Here is a 19,687-nt window from a genome sequence, read left to right as displayed (position 1 = left end):
TTTGATCCACCTCTGGTGAAAAAGACAAATTCCCGCCGATTTAGTAGGAACCGGGTCAAATTTGAACTGCAGCTGCCTCATAGTTTGCTCTTTATTTTTTCCAAAAATCATTTCTAGGTACATAAGTATCTATTTAATCAAAGAAATATCAAAAAATTTCCAAGATTCAACCACTAGCTAGGAACGGTCAAGCCCGCCATTTTGACCGCACTTTGAAACGGGCATAAAAAATTCAAAAAAATCAAAAAAATGGAAAACCTTCGCATTGTGTCATTATATGTGACCAAGTTTCTAGGAAAAATAATAAACTTATAATAGGACAATTACTTTTAAAAAGTGTTCTCAGAAATGAGCTATCATGCGTGAAGATTCATGGCTTTCAAGCCAAATGATCAATCTTATGGCCACATTCATGGCATAGTATGTTCAAATGATCTCATATTGTGCACAAGGGTGCATATTTAAATTACAAACAATGTTGCCTAAGGGAGTTTTCATTTTGTTTGCACGGAAAATTCATTTTCCATTTTCCGAGTGCCCGAAATGAGTTCTTTTGTGAAGGACCTACCATATATTTGTTGCAAAGTTGGACCAAATCAATTTTCTAAAATACTAGGCCATATTTAATGCACAATTGACAAAATGGTTGGGTGTCAAAAGTTTTGATCCACCTCTGGTGAAAAAGACAAATTCCCGCCGATTCAGTAGGAACCGGGTCAAATTTAAACTGCAGTTGCCTCATAGTTTGCTCTTTATTTTTTCCAAAAATCATTTCTAGGTACATAAGTATCTATATAATCAGAGAAACATCAAATTTTTTCCAAGATTCAACCACTAGCTAGGAACGGTCAAGCCCGCCGTTTTAACCGCATTTTGAAACGGGCATAATAAATTAAAAAAACAAAAAATTGGAAAACCTTCGCATTGTGTCATTATATGTGACCAAGTTTCCAGGAAAAATAATAAACTTGTAATACGGCAATTATTTTTAAAAAGTGTTCTTAGAAATGAGCTATCATGCGTGAACATTCATGGCTTTCAAGCCAAATGATCAATCTTATGGCCACATTCATGGCATAGTTTGTTCAAATGATCCCATATTGTGCACAAGGGTGCATATTGGAATTCCAAACAATGTTGCCTAAGAGAGTTTTTATTTTCTTTGCACGGAAAATTAATTTTCCATTTTCCGAGTGCCCGAAATGAGTTTTTTTGTGAAGGACCTACCATATATTTGTTGCAAAATTGGACCAAATCAATTTTATAAAATACTAGGCCATATTTAATGCACAATTGACAAAATGGTTGGGTGTCAAGAGTTTTGATCCACCTTTGGTGAAAAAGACAAATTCCCGCCGATTTAGTAGGATCCGGGTCAAATTTGAACTGCAACTGCCTCATAGTTTGCTCTTTATTTTTTCCAAAAATCATTTCTAGGTACATAAGTATGTATTTAATCAGAGAAATATCAAAAAATTTCCAAGATTCAACCACTAGCTAGGAACAGTCAAACCCGTCGTTTTGACCGCATTTTGAAACGGGCATAAAAAATTCAAAAAAAAATCAACAAATTGGAAAACCTTCGCATTGTGTCATTATATGTGACCAAGCTTCCAGGAAAAATAATAAACTTGGAATACGTCAATTATTTTAAAAAAGTGTTCTCAGAAATGAGTTATCATGCGTGAAGATTCATGGTTTTCAAGCCAAATGATCAACCTTATGGCCACATTCATGGCATAGTTTGTTCAAATGATCTCATATTGTGCACAAGGGTGCATATTGGAATTCCAAAAAATGTTGGCTAAGGGAGTTTTTATTTTCTTTGCACGGAAAATTAATTTTCCATTTTCCGAGTGCCCGAAATGAGTTTTTTTGAGAAGGACCTACCATATATTTGTTGCAAAATTGGACCAAATCAATTTTATAAAATACTAGGCCATATTTAATGCACAATTGACAAAATGGTTGGGTGTCAAAAGTTTTGATCCACCTTTGGTGAAAAAGACAAATTCCCGCTGATTTAGTAGGAACCAGGTCAAATTTGAACTGCAGCTGCCTCATAGTTTGTTGTTTATTTTTTCCAAAAATCATTTCTAGGTACATAAGTATGTATTTAATCAGAGAAACATCAAAAAAATTCCAAGATTCAACCACTAGCTAGGAACAGTCAAGCCCGCCGTTTTGACCGCATTTTGAAACAGGCATAAAAAAATTCAAAAAAATCAAAAAATTGGAAAACCTTCGCATTGTGTCATTATATGTGACCAAGTTTTCAGGAAAAATAATAAACTTGTAATAAGGCAATTATTTAAAAAAACATGTTCTCAGAAATGAGTTATCATGCGTGAAGATTCATGGCTTTCAAGCCAAATGATCAATCTTATGGCCACATTCATGACATAGTTGAAGGAAATATGCCCTAGAGGCAATAATAATAAATTTATTATTTATTTCCTTATATCATGATAAATGTTTATTATTCATGCTAGAATTGTATTAACCGGAAACATAATACATGTGTGAATACATAGACAAACTTAGTGTCACTAGTATGCCTCTACTTGACTAGCTCGTTAATCAAAGATGGTTATGTTTCCTAACCATGAACAAAGTGTTGTTATTTGATTAAGGAGTTCACATCATTAGTTGAATGATCTGATTGACATGACCCATTCCATTAGCTTAGCACCTGATCGTTTAGTATGTTGCTATTGCTTTCTTCATGACTTATACATGTTCCTATGACTATGAGATTATGCAACTCCCGTTTGCCGGAGGAACACTTTGTGTGCTACCAAACGTCACAACGTAACTGGGTGATTATAAAGGAGCTCTACAGGTGTCTCCAATGGTAGATGTTGGGTTGGCGTATTTCGAGAATAGGATTTGTCACTCCGATTGTCGGAGAGGTATCTCTGGGCCCTCTCGGTAATGCACATCACATAAGCCTTGCAAGCATTGCAACTAATGAGTTAGTTGCGGGATGATGTATTACGGAACGAGTAAAGAGACTTGGCGGTAACGAGATTGAACTAGGTATTGGATACCGACGATCGAATCTCGGGCAAGTAACATACCGATGACAAAGGGAACAACGTATGTTGTTATGCGGTTTGACCGATAAAGATCTTCGTAGAATATGTAGGAGCCAATATGGGCATCCAGGTCCCGCTATTGGTTATTGACCGGAGACGTGTCTCGGTCATGTCTACATTGTTCTCGAACCGTAGGGTCCGCACGCTTAACGTTACGATGACAGTTATTATGAGTTTATGCATTTTGATGTACCGAAGATTGTTCGGAGTCCCGGATGTGATCATGGACATGACGAGGAGTCTTGAAATGGTCGAGACATAAAGATTGATATATTGGAAGCCTATGTTTGGATATCGGAAGTGTTCCGGGTGAAATCGGGATTTTATCGGAGTACCGGAACCCCCCGGGAGCTATATGGGCCTTAGTGGGCTTTAGTGGAAAGGAGAAAGGGGCAGCCCAAGGTGGGCCGCGCGCCTCCCCCCTCCCCTAGTCCTATTAGGACAAGGAGAGGTGGCCGGCCCCCTCTCTCTCTTCCCCCCCTCGAGGAATCCTATTCCAACTAGGATTTGGGGGGGGGGGAATCCTACTCCCAGAGGGAGTAGGACTCCCTTGGCGTGCCCTCCTTGGCCGGCCGCCCCTTCCCCCTTGGCTCCTTTATATACGGAGGCAGGGGGGCACCCTAGGACACACAAGTTAATCCTTGAGATCGTTCCTTAGCCGTGTGCGGTGCCCCCTGCCACCATATTCCACCTCGATCATATTGTAGCGGTGCTTAGGCGAAGCCCTGCGATGGTAGAACATCAAGATCGTCACCACGCCATCGTGCTGACGGAACTCCTCCCCGACGCTTTGCTGGATCGGAGCCCGGGGATTGTCATCGAGCTGTACGTGTGCTAAGAACTCGGAGGTGCCGGAGTAATGGTGCTTGGATCGGTCGGATCGGGAAGACATACGACTACTTCCTCTACGTTGCGTCAACGCTTCCGTAGTCGGTCTGCGTGGGTACGTAGACAACACTCTCCCCTCTCGTTGCTATGCATCACCATGATCTTGCGTGTGCGTAGGAATTTTTTTGAAATTACTGCGTTCCCCAACAGTGGCATCCGAGCCTAGGTTTTATATGTTGATGTTATATGCACGAGTAGAACACAAGTGAGTTGTGGGCGATATAAGTCATACTGCCTACTAGCATGTCATACTTTGGTTCAGCGGTATTGTTGGACGAGACGACCCGGACCAACATTACGCGTACGCTTACGCGAGACCGGTTCCCCCGACGTGCTTTGCACATAGGTGGCTTGCGGGCGACTTCTCTCCAACTTTAGTCGAACCGAGTATGGCTACGCCCGGTCCTTGCGAAGGTTAAAACAGAGTCAAATTGACAAACTATCGTTGTGGTTTTGATGCGTAGGTGAGATTGGTTCTTGCTTAAGCCCGTAGCAGCCACGTAAAACATGCAACAACAAAGTAGAGGACGTCTAACTTGTTTTTGCAGGGCATGTTGTGATGTGATATGGTCAAGGCATGATGATGAATTTTATTGTATGAGATGATCATGTTTTGTAACCGAGTTATCGACAACTGGCAGGAGCCATATGGTTGTCACTTTATTGTATGCAATGCAATCGCGATGTAATGCTTTACTTTATCACTAAGCGGTAGCGATAGTCGTGGAAGCATAAGATTGGCGAGACGACAACGATGCTATGATGGAGATCAAGGTGTCGCGCCGGTGACGATGGTGATCATAACGGTGCTTCGGAGATGGAGATCACAAGCACAAGATGATGATGGCCATATCATATCACTTATATTGATTGCATGTGATGTTTATCTTTTTATGCATCTTATCTTGCTTTGATTGACGGTAGCATTATAAGATGATCTCTCACTAAATTATCAAGAAGTGTTCTCCCTGAGTATGCACCGTTGCCAAAGTTCGTCGTGCCCAGACACCATGTGATGATCGGGTGTGATAAGCTCTACGTCCATCTACAATGGGTGCAAGCCAGTTTTTGCACACGCAGAATACTCAGGTTAAACTTGACGAGCCTAGCATATGCAGATATGGCCTCGGAACACGGAGACCGAAAGGTCGAGCGTGAATCATATAGTAGATATGATCAACATAACGATGTTCACCATTGAAAACTACTCCATCTCACGTGATGATCAGTTATGGTTTAGTTGATTTGGATCACGTGATCACTTAGAGGATTAGAGGGATGTCTATCTAAGTGGGAGTTCTTAAGTAATCTGATTAATTGAACTTAAACTTATCATGAACTTAGTACCTGATAGTATCTTGCTTGTTTATGTTGATTGTAGATAGATGGCTCGTGCTGTTGTTCCGTTGAATTTTAATGCATTCCTTGAGAAAGCAAAGTTGAAAGATGATGGTAGCAATTACACGGACTGGGTCCGTAACTTGAGGATTATCCTCATTGCTGCTCAGAAGAATTACGTCCTGGAAGCACCGCTAGGTGCCAGGCCTGCTGCTGGAGCAACACCAGATGTTATGAACGTCTGGCATAGCAAAGCTGATGACTACTCGATAGTTCAGTGTGCCATGCTTTATGGCTTAGAATCGGGACTTCAACGATGTTTTGAACGTCATGGAGCATATGAGATGTTCCAGGAGTTGAAGTTAATATTTCAAGCAAATGCCCGAATTAAGAGATATGAAGTCTCCAATAAGTTCTATAGCTGCAAGATGGAGGAGAACAGTTCTGTCAGTGAGCATATACTCAAAATGTCTGGGTGTAATAATCACTTGATTCAGATGGGAGTTAATCTTCCAGATGATTGCGTCATTGACAGAATTCTCCAATCACTGCCACTGAGCTACAAGAGCTTCGTGATGAACTATAATATGCACGGGATGAACAAGACTATTCCCAAGCTCTTCGCAATGCTGAAAGCTGCGGAGGTAGAAATCAAGAAGGAGCATCAAGTGTTGATGGTTAACAAGACCACTAGTTTCAAGAAAAAGGGCAAAGGGAAGAAGAAGGGGAACTTCAAGAAGAACGGCAAGCAAGTTGCTGCTCAGGAGAAGAAACCCAAGTCTGGACCTAAGCCTGAAACTGAGTGCTTCTACTGCAAGCAGACTGGTCACTGAAAGTGGAACTGCCCAAAGTATTTGGCGGATAAGAAGGATGGCAAGGTGAACAAAGGTATATGTGATATACATGTTATTGATGTGTACCTTACTAGAGCTCGTAGTAGCACCTGGGTATTTGATACTGGTTCAGTTGCTAATATTTGCAACTCGAAATAGGGACTACGGATTAAGCGAACACTGGCAAAGGACAAGGTGATGATGCGCGTGGGAAACGGTTGCAAAGTCGATGTGATCGCGGTCGGCACGCTACCTCTACATCTACCTTCGGGATTAATATTAGACCTAAATAATTGTTATTTGGTGCCAGCGTTGAGCATGAACATTATATCTGGATCTTGTTTGATGCGAGACGGTTATTCATTTAAATCAGAGAATAATGGTTGTTCTATTTATATGAGTAATATCTTTTATGGTCATGCACCTTTGAAGAGTGGTCTATTTTTGATGAATTTCGATAGTAGTAACACACATATTCATAATGTTGAAGCCAAAAGATGCAGAGTTGATAATGATAGTGCAACTTATTTGTGGCACTGCCGTTTAGGTCATATCGGTATAAAGCGCATGAAGAAACTCCATACTGATGGACTTTTGGAACCACTTGATTATGAATCACTTGGTACTTGCGAACCGTGCCTCATGGGCAAGATGACTAAAACGCCGTTCTCCGGTACTATGGAGAGAGCAACAGATTTATTGGAAATCATACATACCGATGTATGTGGTCCGATGAATATTGAGGCTCGTGGCGGATATCGTTATTTTCTCACCTTCACAGATGACTTAAGCAGATATGGGTATATCTACTTAATGAAACACAAGTCTGAAATATTTGAAAAGTTCAAAGAATTTCAGAGTGAAGTTGAAAATCATCGTAACAAGAAAATAAAGTTTCTACGATATGACCGTGGAGGAGAATATTTGAGTTACGAGTTTGGTGTACATTTGAAATAATGCGGAATAGTTTCGCAACTCACGCCACCCGGAACACCACAGCGTAATGGTGTGTCCGAACGTCGTAATCGTACTTTACTAGATATGGTGCGATCTATGATGTCTCTTACTGATTTACCGCTACCGTTTTGGGGTTATGCTTTAGAGACAGCCGCATTCATGTTAAATAGGGCACCATCAAAATCCGTTGAGACGACGCCTTATGAACTATGGTTTGGCAAGAAACCAAAGTTGTCGTTTCTTAAAATTTTGGGGCTGCGATGCTTATGTGAAAAAGCTTCAACCTGATAAGCTCGAGCCCAAATCGGAGAAATGTGTCTTCATAGGATACCCAAAGGAGACTGTTGGGTACACCTTCTATCACAGATCCGAAGGCAAGACATTCGTTGCTAAGAATGGATCCTTTCTAGAGAAGGAGTTTCTCTCGAAAGAAGTGAGTGGGAGGAAAGTAGAACTTGACTAGGTAACTGTACCTGCTCCCTTATTGGAAAGTAGTACATCACAGAAAACTGTTTCTGCGACACCTATGCCAATTAGTGAGGAAGCTAATGATGATGATCATGAAACTTCAGGACAAGATACTACTGAACCTCGTAGATCAACCAGAGCGAGATCCGCACCAGAGTGGTACGATAATCCTGTTCTGGAAATCATGCTGCTAGATCATGATGAACCTATGAACTATGAAGAAGCGATGGTGAGCCCAGATTCCGCAAAATGGCTTGAAGCCATGAAATCTGAGATGGGATCCATGTATGAGAACAAAGTATGGACTTTGGTTGACTTGCCCGATGATCGGCAAGCAATTGAGAATAAATGGATCTTCAAGAAGAAGACTGACGCTGATGGTAATGTTACTGTCTACAAAGCTCGACTTGTCGCAAAAATTTTTCTACAAGTTCAAGGGGTTGACTACGATGAGACTTTCTCACCCGTAGCGATGCTTAAGTCTGTCCGAATCATGTTAGCGATTGCCGCATTTTATGATTATGAAATTTGGCAGATGGATGTCAAAACTGCTCCTGAATGGATTTCTGGAAGAAGAGTTGTATATGATGCAACCAGAAGGTTTTGTCGATCCAAAGGGAGCTAACAAAGTGTGCAAGCTCCAGCGATCCATTTATGGACTGGTGCAAGCCTCTCGGAGTTGGAATAAACGCTTTGATAGTGTGATCAAAGCATTTGGTTTTATACAGACTTTCGGAGAAGCCTGTATTTACAAGAAAGTGAGTGGGAGCTCTGTAGCATTTCTGATATTATATGTGGATGACATATTACTGATTGGAAATGATATAGAATTTCTGAATAGCATAAAGGGATACTTGAATAAGAGTTTTTAATGAAAGACCTCGGTGAAGCTGCTTACATATTAGGCATAAAGATCTATAGAGATAGATCAAGGCGCTTAATTGGACTTTCACAAAGCACATACCTTGACAAGATTTTGAAGAAGTTCAAAATGGATCAAGCAAAGAAAGGGTTCTTGCCTGTGTTACAAGGTGTGAAGTTGAGTCAGACTCAATGCCCGACCATTGCAGAAGATAGAGAGAAAATGATAGATGTTCCCTATGCTTCAGCAATAGGCTCTATCATGTATGCAATGCTGTGTACCAGACCTGATGTGTGCCTTGCTATAAGCTTAGCAGGGAGGTACCAAAGTAATCCAGGAGTGGATCACTGGACAGCGGTCAAGAACATCCTGAAATACCTGAAAAGGACTAAGGATATGTTTCTCGTATATGGAGGTGACAAAGAGCTCACGTAAGAGGTTACGTTGATGCAAGCTTTGACACTGATCCGGACGATTCTAAATCGCAAACCGGATATGTGTTTACATTAAACGGTGGAGCTGTCAGTTGGTGCAGTTCTAAACAAAGCGTCGTAGCGGGATCTACATGTGAAGCGAAGTACATAGCTGCTTCAGAAGCAGCGAATGAAGGAGTCTGGATCAAGGAGTTCATATCCGATCTAGGTGTCATACCTAGTGCATCGGGTCCAATGAAAATCTTTTGTGACAATACTGGTGCAATTGCCTTGGCAAAGGAATCCAGATTTCACAAGAGGACCAAGCACATCAAGAGACGCTTCAATTCCATCCGGGATCTAGTCCAGGTGGGAGACATAGAAATTTGCAAGATACATACGGATCTGAATGTTGCAGACCCGTTGACTAAGCCTCTTCCACGAGCAAAACATGATCAGCACCAAGGCTCCATGGGTGTTAGAATCATTACTGTGTAATCTAGATTATTAACTCTAGTGCGAGTGGGAGACTGAAGGAAATATGCCCTAGAGGCAATAATAATAAATTTATTATTTATTTCCTTATATCATGATAAATGTTTATTATTCATGCTAGAATTGTATTAACCGGAAACATAATACATGTGTGAATACATAGACAAACTTAGTGTCACTAGTATGCCTCTACTTGACTAGCTCGTTAATCAAAGATGGTTATGTTTCCTAACCATGAACAAAGTGTTGTTATTTGATTAACGAGGTCACATCATTAGTTGAATGATCTGATTGACATGACCCATTCCATTAGCTTAGCACCCGATCGTTTAGTATGTTGCTATTGCTTTCTTCATGACTTATACATGTTCCTATGACTATGAGATTATGCAACTCCCGTTTGCCGGAGGAACACTTTGTGTGCTACCAAACATCACAACGTAACTGGGTGATTATAAAGGAGCTCTACAGGTGTCTCCAATGGTAGATGTTGGGTTGGCGTATTTCGAGAATAGGATTTGTCACTCCGATTGTCGGAGAGGTATCTCTGGGCCCTCTCGGTAATGCACATCACATAAGCCTTGCAAGCATTGCAACTAATGAGTTAGTTGCGGGATGATGTATTACGGAACGAGTAAAGAGACTTGCCGGTAACGAGATTGAACTAGGTATTGGATACTGACGATCGAATCTCGGGCAAGTAACATACCGATGACAAAGGGAACAACGTATGTTGTTATGCGGTCTGACCGATAAAGTTCTTCATAGAATATGTAGGAGGTCCCGCTATTGGTTATTGACCGGAGACGTGTCTCGGTCATGTCTACATTGTTCTCGAACCGTAGGGTCCGCACGCTTAACGTTACGATGACAGTTATTATGAGTTTATGCATTTTGATGTACCGAAGATTGTTCGGAGTCCCGGATGTGATCATGGACATGACGAGGAGTCTCGAAATGGTCGAGACATAAAGATTGATATATTGGAAGCCTATGTTTGGATATCGGAAGTGTTCCGGGTGAAATCGGGATTTTACCGGAGTACCGGGAGGTTATCGGAACCCCCCGGGAGCTATATGGGCCTTAGTGGGGTTTAGTGGAAAGGAGAAAGGGGCAGCCCAAGGTGGGCCGTGCGCCTCCCCCCTCCCCTAGTCCTATTAGGACAAGGAGAGGTGGCCGGCCCCCTCTCTCTCTTTCCCCCCTCGAGGAATCCTATTCCAACTAGGATTGGGGGGGGGGGATCCTACTCCCAGAGGGAGTAGGACTCCCTTGGCGCGCCCTCCTTGGCCGGCCGCCCCTCCCCCTTGGCTCCTTTATATACGGAGGCAGGGGGGCACCCTAGGACACACAAGTTGATCCTTGAGATCGTTCCTTAGCCGTGTGCGGTGCCCCTGCCACCATATTCCACCTCGATCATATTGTAGCGGTGCTTAGGCGAAGCCCTGCGATGGTAGAACATCAAGATCGTCACCACGCCGTCGTGCTGACGGAACTCCTCCCCGACGCTTTGCTGGATCGGAGCCCGGGGATTGTCATCGAGCTGTACGTGTGCTAAGAACTCGGAGGTGCCGGAGTAACGGTGCTTGGATCGGTCGGATCGGGAAGACGTACGACTACTTCCTCTACGTTGCGTCAACGCTTCCGCAGTCGGTCTGCGTGGGTACGTAGACAACACTCTCCCCTCTCGTTGCTATGCATCACCATGATCTTGCGTGTGCGTAGGAGATTTTTTGAAATTACCGCGTTCCCCAACAATAGTTTGTTCAAATGATCTCATATTGTGCACAAGGGTGCATATTGGAATTCCAAACAATGTTGCCTAAGGGAGTTTTATTTTCTTTGCACGTAAAATTCATTTTCCATTTTCCGAGTGCCCGAAATGAGTTTTTTTTTGTGAAGGACCTACCATATATTTGTTGCAAAATTGGACCAGACCAGTTTTCTAAAATACTAGGCCATTTTTAATGCACAATTGATAAAATGGTTGGGTGTCAAAAGTTTTTATCCACCTCTCATGAAAAAGACAAATTTTCGCCCATTTAGTAGGAAACGTGTCAAATTTGAACTGCAGCTGCCTTATAGTTTGCTCTTTATTTTTTCCAAAAATCATTTCTAGTTACAGAAGTATCTATTTAATAATAAATACATGGTTTGGTGGTGATACGTCTAGGTTTGGACGGTGGCCCAGGGCCCCAACTCCAAAGCTCGTATACTCGCATGTCCGCTGCATAGTCACCGCGTGACCGTGGCATTGCCATGCATTCTGGGCAGCCTAGGCATGTCTAGTAGGTTGGGCACTCCCCAGGTAGATGCTAGGAAGAAAATAACAACAGAAGAATCTCACGAGGAGATCGAACTATGCTCAAACATGAATTAGCAGCCAAGTGTTTGATAAGCGGTACGGGAAATTCACAAGGCCAATGGGCCTAAGTTTTGTCTGAGGATGATCATCTACTAGGGAGACTATCTTGGCAAATTTTCAGCTCAAATGGAGGAGTTTGGATGGCACTTGCTTTGCAAAGTACCACATCGAGCAGAAATATGGATGTTGAATCTCGGCTCAAATGGATAAGTGGATTGAGCTGAAATTTTGTGGAGTATGGTAATTTGGGCATATTAAAGCACTGTAAAAAATTTGTACCATTTGGATAATCCTAGCTTGTACTTTCTTCACAATGCTTCTCTCTTGATAGAAACTTTAGAAATTTGCTGAGGAAGATTTAATAGGAAAATGGAGATTAATATTGGAATGTGGCAATGATTTTTATATGTAAGATGGCACAAAAAGTTTGAGGACAATATGAGGTGTCTAGATAGCACTTCCTTTGCAATGTGCCAATTTGGACAGAAAATAGAAATTGAAGCTGGGCTTGCATAGATGATTGGATTATGCTGAAATTTGGTGTAGGGGGTTTCTATAGTTAGAGTAATGTCCTGGAAAATTTTCAGCAATTATAAAGCAATATAAAATGTAGTTGCTTCACAAACTAAAAATATTACCAGGAACCAAGATTCGATGGTGAGCTCACATGTATTGTTAGATATAGCTAAACTTTTGTGTAGAGATATGAATTTGGCATATAGAATATGTGGAAAAAATTAAACTCATTACGATATTCCTATCTTGTACTTCCTTCACAATGCTTCTAGGTGGACAAAAACTTTGGAAATTTGCTGAGGAAGATTTACTAGGCAAATGGAGCTGAATTTTGTCATGCGGCAATGATTTGGATAGGAAAGAGTGCCCAAAATTTTTGAGGGAAATCAAGAATATATAAATAGTATTTCCTTCACAAAGTGATGTTTTGAACAAAATAGGAAAATGAATATTGTTGAATTATTTTTGAACTAGGAAAGGAAGTATTTTTACATATTTGATGAATATATGACCCAAAGAATTTATGAGATTTTTTTGGGAATTTTGGGAATGATAGAAATATAGGTTGCTTCACAACCTAGGGCAAATATTGACACATGGACATGACACATAGGTAAAACTGATGAGGTGGCGCCTAGTCATAGCAATCCACCACAATTTACAAGGTTCTGACCATCTATATTGGTCTTGATCAGCTAGAAATAAGGCAGCGGACCAGTGTTGTATGCTTTATGACCATTTCGTGTAAGGAAATTACGACCTTTTTGACCAAAATGGTCGATATAGTTTAGGGTTTGGAGCCCCTCGAATAGCTTTTGACCAATTGGTCTCAAATGGTCATAGATTTATGACCAATTCCTCCAGGGTCACTGACAGAAGGTCACAAGTTGACATATTTCTTGTAGTGTATGAGCAACAGAGTAAGTGAATGGAATGATTACACTAAATGATGAGAATGCAACAGAGCAAGCAACTAAAGATAGCAAATGATAACCGACGAAAGATATGCAAGAAATAATGACTGATCAGATAAACTATCGACATAGAGCACAAAAGTAAATTACTGAAGGTAATGCGGTAAAATAGATTGAACTAGTGGTGCTCGATGGCGACAGGTGAATTTGGTAGACCAGTTCGCCCTTCTGCCAAAGGACTACGTCTGATTGGAGGGGTTGTGATTTAACACAGAAGATAATCTCTCTTCGCCCTATTCTCCTTCAACTCGAAGCTGATCAGACTCCAGTTGATTTCACTCATGGTAGATACTTGTCGGCGATCTCCAAACCTTCGGTTGACCTTCAGGAACCACAATCACTCTTGCTTGCTGAAGATCTAGCTAAGTGAAGACAACAACTCTTCAACGCTCGAGCCGATACCTATCCGTCTAGAGAGTGCGCAGCTCTCAAGAGTAATAGGTACAAGAACTCTAGACTCAGAACTATTGTGATGCTAAACCACTGTCTAAGTTTTGGGCTCTTGATTTTCTCTTGGTGGATCTTAAACTCTAATCACTCGGAAAGGGGATGCTCAGTCAATCTTCTCAGAAATCTTAAGCGGAGCAGCCAACAGACAACATTGGAGCGGGGTGCCTATTTATAGCCGCAACCTTCTCTGAAGGTAAATGACCAAATTGGACATGTGGAGCAGCCAATGGCCGAATGACACGAGTCCAACGGTCGGAAATTTGAGCACAACGGTAACATTTCTTGCAGAGCAAGTAATGCTAACTCCTCTGTTTGAAAGATATCTCATTCATCATGAAGAACAACGTCTACTGCTAACAGGTAATCATTCGAAACATAAAGGTATTTCTCCCAGTTTCGCATAGGTTTGGGCTAAGCATCACAGCGGATCTAAGCTTCGAGAACCTATACCCCTCTTAATAGTACGGAGGTCCTATGACTCAAATAAATGAAAGAAGAATAACACAATGAAAACTACGTCTTCACTTTGTCTTCGACTTCTACTTGTTGCAGTCAATTTCTTTGAACAACAGCACTGAACCAATTGCTTCACTTCAACAATAAATTTTTGAGGGGTTAACTCCTTCATGTCAATCTTCTCGTATACATCTTCTCAACAAATGTAGCTCATTCTTCTCTGCAACGCAGATATTCTTTGGCGAAGTTCCTCGAACTTGACACCTTAGACAACATTCTCTTCGGTTTTGCATGGACTATTTCTCTCTGTGTGCACTACCAAACAAATCAGTCCATGCCTATTTGTCAACAATCTCCAAAACACAGGAGGGCAAATATTGCACCAACAAAACCCCTACTGAATGCCTCTTACATGTCAAACCGGTCTACAACTCGCTTCGTGTTTTTGGCTGTGCGTGTTGGCCTAATCTTTTCCCCTACAATCCACACAAACTAATGTTTCGTTCTACTCAGTGTGTGTTTCTTGGCTATAGTGCAAAACATAAAGGGATCAAATGTCTTGATGTCTCTAGTGGTCGGGTTTACATCTCTCGTGATGTTGTTTTTGATGAAACTCAATTTCCCTTCACAAAACTTCATCCCAATGCCGGCGCCTTACTTCGCAAAGAAATTCTTTTGCTCCCTTCACATCTTTCCGTTGTTTATCCTTCGGGTGATAATAACTCTAATGATTCAATACTGTCTAATTCTCCTAACCCCGTGGCTGAGTGTGATCTTGCAGAAAACAAGGAAGAACGACATTGAAAACGGTGTTGATTTGGTCTCCAAAGCTCCATATTCTTGAGCTAAGCAGGTATGTAAAAACTGAATCAATAATGATACTCGTGACATGTAATATTCTTGGTATTCATCATAGAACGGTTGTTCTAGCAACTGATCCAGGACTAGCACAGTAAGCATGGAGATTGTGGAACCTTATCAAGGACTAGGCCATTACAACTGAGCCTCTGTTCGTTGCACTGTTTGTCATGAGGATAAGGGAATGGGAGTTGCATGGTGGGTTGGCCCCACCACAACCCCGCTGGTACAGGGTTGTACCGCAAAAGCCGCCAATGGTAAGGCAATGGGCGCTACTACTGTTGGTCATAGTGGTAGGCATTTTGCCACGTCAACATGGCCTGGGATGATGATCTGGCGTTAAGCAGGGCCCTACCACCAGACAGCCAGACGACACATAAGGAAATCATATCACAGAGTGGTTGTGGGTGATGGAGTCCTAGATTAGGGGGTACTCACCATGTTGACTCCCTACCTGGTGAATCAGGCTGAGGACCCCCATGGCGGTTCACTAATGGGACACTTGGAGAGGTCCATGACGCATACAAGGGAGATTACACAAGACTTGGCGCACAAGACGAGGACTGCTGTAATCCTAGGCATCCAGTACATTATATAAATTGAGGCTAGGCTAGTTAACAGATCATTTGCTATTTCGTAAGATAGGTCAGATTCATTCATCTGATCTCAAGGTAGATCATCTTGTACTTTGTACCCCATCCATAATCAATACAATACAAGCAGGATGTAGGGTTTTACCTCTTCGAGAGGGCCTGAAACCTGGGTAAATATTGTGTCTCTCTACTTCCTGTTACCATCAAGCCAAGATCACCAGCTTGGGACCTCCTACCCAGGATCTGCCGGATTTAGCTCGACATTGTTGGTCCATGCAAATCCCGCTGGTGGTCGCCGCAGTGTGATGGGAATTCTGATCGGCTCCAGCGCGATCTACGCACCAGAACATATCTTCGTCACCACCTCGGTTGGTCATCTCGGCCAGGCCGAGGATTACACCCACATCCGATCATTAAGATCAGGCAGGTTTCTTCATCAAGATCAACTCCGATCTCAACCGAGATCTTGAAATCGTCCATGGAGCTCGGGGGCTCAATGTCAACTTTGCCCTTGCGCGACCATGCAGAAATTCCTGGATAGTGAACCCGTTTTTGCCGCTCCCGTCTCCTCGAGTGTCTCTTTGATGATTGCTTTGGTGGAGTTGTGTGGAATTGAGTCTAGAACGACCCAGTAAAATTTTGTCGTATTCTGTCATGGAATTGTCATGGTAGATGTCCTAGTGTGAGGACTTAGTCGTGAGGCCAACGCATCTAAGCGGTAGCTTGAAGGGGTTGATCGGAATCGAGAGACGCAACACGCAAGACAAGGGTTTAGACAGCTTCGGGCCCCGGGAAACATCATCCGGCAATAACCCTACATGCTGTTTGTGGCTAGGTCTCATTATGATCATGAGGGGGTCGCCGGTAAGCCGGCTCTTTGTGTCTAGCCCTAGAGATTATTTTCTGTCCCCTGTTTGGGGAACCCTGCCCCTCCTTATATATGTTGAAGGGGCGGGTTACATGACTAGTCCTAGTAGGACTAGGACTAGTCTATCCTTTCTTACAAGTTGAATACAAGTCCGTGTCTTGCTTCCTTGTAAAGGAAATATTCGTCATCCCTTTCCTCTTAAGCCGGCCCACCAGAGTATAAGCCGGCCTGCTGGGCCTTGGGCCTTGTCGTCCGTCTGATCCGCCTGCCGGGTCTCCAGTGAGTCATAATGTCCAGGCGGGTTACATGTAAACCGCCATGTCCGGGCGGATCGCCAGTGAGTCGCCAAGCTCCAGCCAGGTCTCTGGTGAGGCGCCAAGTTCGGCCAGGTCATGATTCCGGCCGGGTCATACCACGGGGTATATCCCCGACATTAGCCCCCAGTTTAATTTGGATTTATCCATGTTAAACTGATCCTGTAAAATGAACACAAGAACAAACTTGATAGGTTGTGCTCTGAGGTAAAAATATTTTCCTGAACCGGCACCTGATCATCTTTAAGTCCTTGTCATTTCCTCCTGGATGAATACTCAAAGATCTTATAGCAAATCTCTTTTAACAGATATGTCCAAACCTTGCCAATACAAAAATCCAGATACTTCTTTTGAGAAATCCGGGTCAATAGGCAAGCTTCAGAGCCAATTTGCAGACATTGGTATCTTATAGAGCAATATTGTAATAAATAATCCACTTGAATCGGCTTCCAAAGCGCCAGCTTAAAAAATATTGGTTTTGAAAAACTCATCTGACTTTCAGCTGGCTTGTAGAACTTGCCAGTTTATCATTGCCAAAATATCCGGTTTGTAAATATTGATAGCACCAGGTCATAATTGTTGCCGATGCCGGGTCATAGTTATTAGTGACGTCGGGTCAATCTGGTTTACTCAAAACTGAGAATTTGAAGATTTTTCTCCCTTATATCCATATTACCTATATCCCCCAAGTCTTGAGCAGAAACAAAGTGATGACTTAAGACTTGCTTCAATATAAATACTGCCACTTTGAAGAAATCCATGTTGTTCATCTTAGTCACCAGTAAAGACTGAATACTCCATATATGTAGCCCCCAAGTGCCGGGTTGTCATGCTTGCAGCAACCTGGGACTTGTAATTGCCTTATACTCATAAAAAACTACAACCAGTGTAGCCCCCAAGGGCCGGGTCATTATGCAATAATGAGCAGGGACTTTGTAGATATAACCATGTAAACTTGAATAACAATGTGTAGCCCCCAAGGGCCGGCTTAGTAAGATAATACTGAGCTGGGAATTTGTATATAATTTATAATAACATCATGTAATATAGTCTCCACCATGGGGCTTGAACCCACGTCCACAAGGTTAAGAGCTTTGTACTCCACCAGCTGAATAGTGGACCGTTCAATATAATGGATTAATGCTTGTGTACCTTGAATTTTAACAGGAGCAATTGGTAGCCTCCAAGGGCCAACTCATTTAGAATGTGATGAGTCGGGTCTTCAATAAGTTGAGCAAAAATGACTTTGCATTAGCCCCCAAGTGCCATGGTGCATGCTGGCAGTGACATGGGACTTGCATATTTGATATAATCTCCATCTGAATAATGTAGCCCCCAAGTGCCGGGTTGTAAGCCTGCAGCAACTCGGGACTATTCTTTCCATTGTAGAATAAATCATATCCATTGATAAAATAATAGCCATTGCGCCAAAGCGACTTTGAATACCTTATCTGTTGACAAGTAAATCCGGATACCCGATGGCTCTTGGCCGATGGAGATTTAGTATGCCTCCATTGTAAGCCAGAATTTTTATAATCCGGCAGCTTATAGCCTTTGAGAAAATCAAGAATTGATAACCCTTTTGAGACACCAATTTCAATCGTTGATGATAGGCTGGGACTTAATCATTTATGTAAGTCATAGCTCTGTAAATCCTGCACAGAGTTTAAACAACATATACCCTGGTGACTTAACGTCAAAAGCCAGGGCGGGTTACCACTCAAATGTAGTCTTATCCTGCACATAAGTAAATCATAAGATCCCTTGGCGGTTTACCACAGGGCGGATCATAATATCCCACATATAACCATTGTGATATTTAATTTGTACTGCCGGTTTACATGACATGTGCAGTAAGGGTGATAACCCAATCCTTAGAAGCCAATGCTTCCACATAGATGATGATTGTCATAAGCTGGCGATTTATAGTCAGAAGTCAAGCCGGGTTAAGCATAAAACACTTATATAAATTTGAGATATAATCCAAAAAAGTCTCAAGTCAAAACCAAAATTGTTCGCAAAAAAGACTTTAAAAAATTTAAGGTTTCTGATTCGTTTACGATCAGAAAACCGTTCCAAAGGGGTTGAGCTAAGATTCAAATACGATCATATAGCTCCCAGTGGCTTTGGCGTTGCACCGATCAAGAGGGTACCGACAGCTATGTTCTCTTTGGTTCGAATACGACCTATGTTTGAACATGAAGCCCCCAAATGACTTTGAGAGGTTTTTAACGACCTTGATTCGAATACGATCCAAGTCGGACCCAAAAGGGGTTAAGCTATGATTCGGATACGATCAAGAAGCCCCCTAGTGAGTTTGGATTTGCACCGATCAAAAGGGTTACGACAGCTATGTTCTCTTTGGTTTGAATACGACCTATGTTTGAACAGGAAGCCCCCAAGTGACCATATATTAGTATTGCACCGATCAAGAGGGTACCGACAGCTATGCTCGATGAGCAGGAAGCCCCCAAGTGACCATAATAAGATAAGTTGTAAGGCAGGATACCTATGTTTGAACCGCGCATCATGGCAGCAAGTTCTTTTTGGTAACCTTTAATTTTTCTTAGAACTCGAATTTGCGAGAGATTAATTCTTTTTGAACTGGAACCTTAAACCGGATTTGAAAGCTTCAAAAATTTGTGAGGGACAAATTTACCTTGAGCTGGATTTTTAACCGGATTTGAGAGCTTCAAAAATTTGTGAGGGACAAATTTACCCTGGGCCAGCTTTTGAACCGGATTTGAGAGCTTCAGTGCTTTGCGGGAGAAAGATGTCTCTTGAACCGGATTTTAAACCAGAGTCCTTATTTTGAGCCGGAAATCTTCTAACGGCTTTTAAATTTTCATCGATCTAGCAGTAATCTCCGGGGCCCGGGTTATTTTTTCCTTCAATGACCCGGAGTTCTTGAATTCATTGAAACCGACTAATTTTTCCGAGTCAT

The sequence above is a fragment of the Triticum urartu genome, chromosome 2A (genome assembly GCF_056163025.1).
Source record: "Triticum urartu cultivar PI428250 chromosome 2A, HENAU_Tu73, whole genome shotgun sequence".
Classification (NCBI taxonomy): domain Eukaryota; kingdom Viridiplantae; phylum Streptophyta; class Magnoliopsida; order Poales; family Poaceae; genus Triticum; species Triticum urartu.
Note: the sequence above shows the minus strand (reverse complement) of the source record.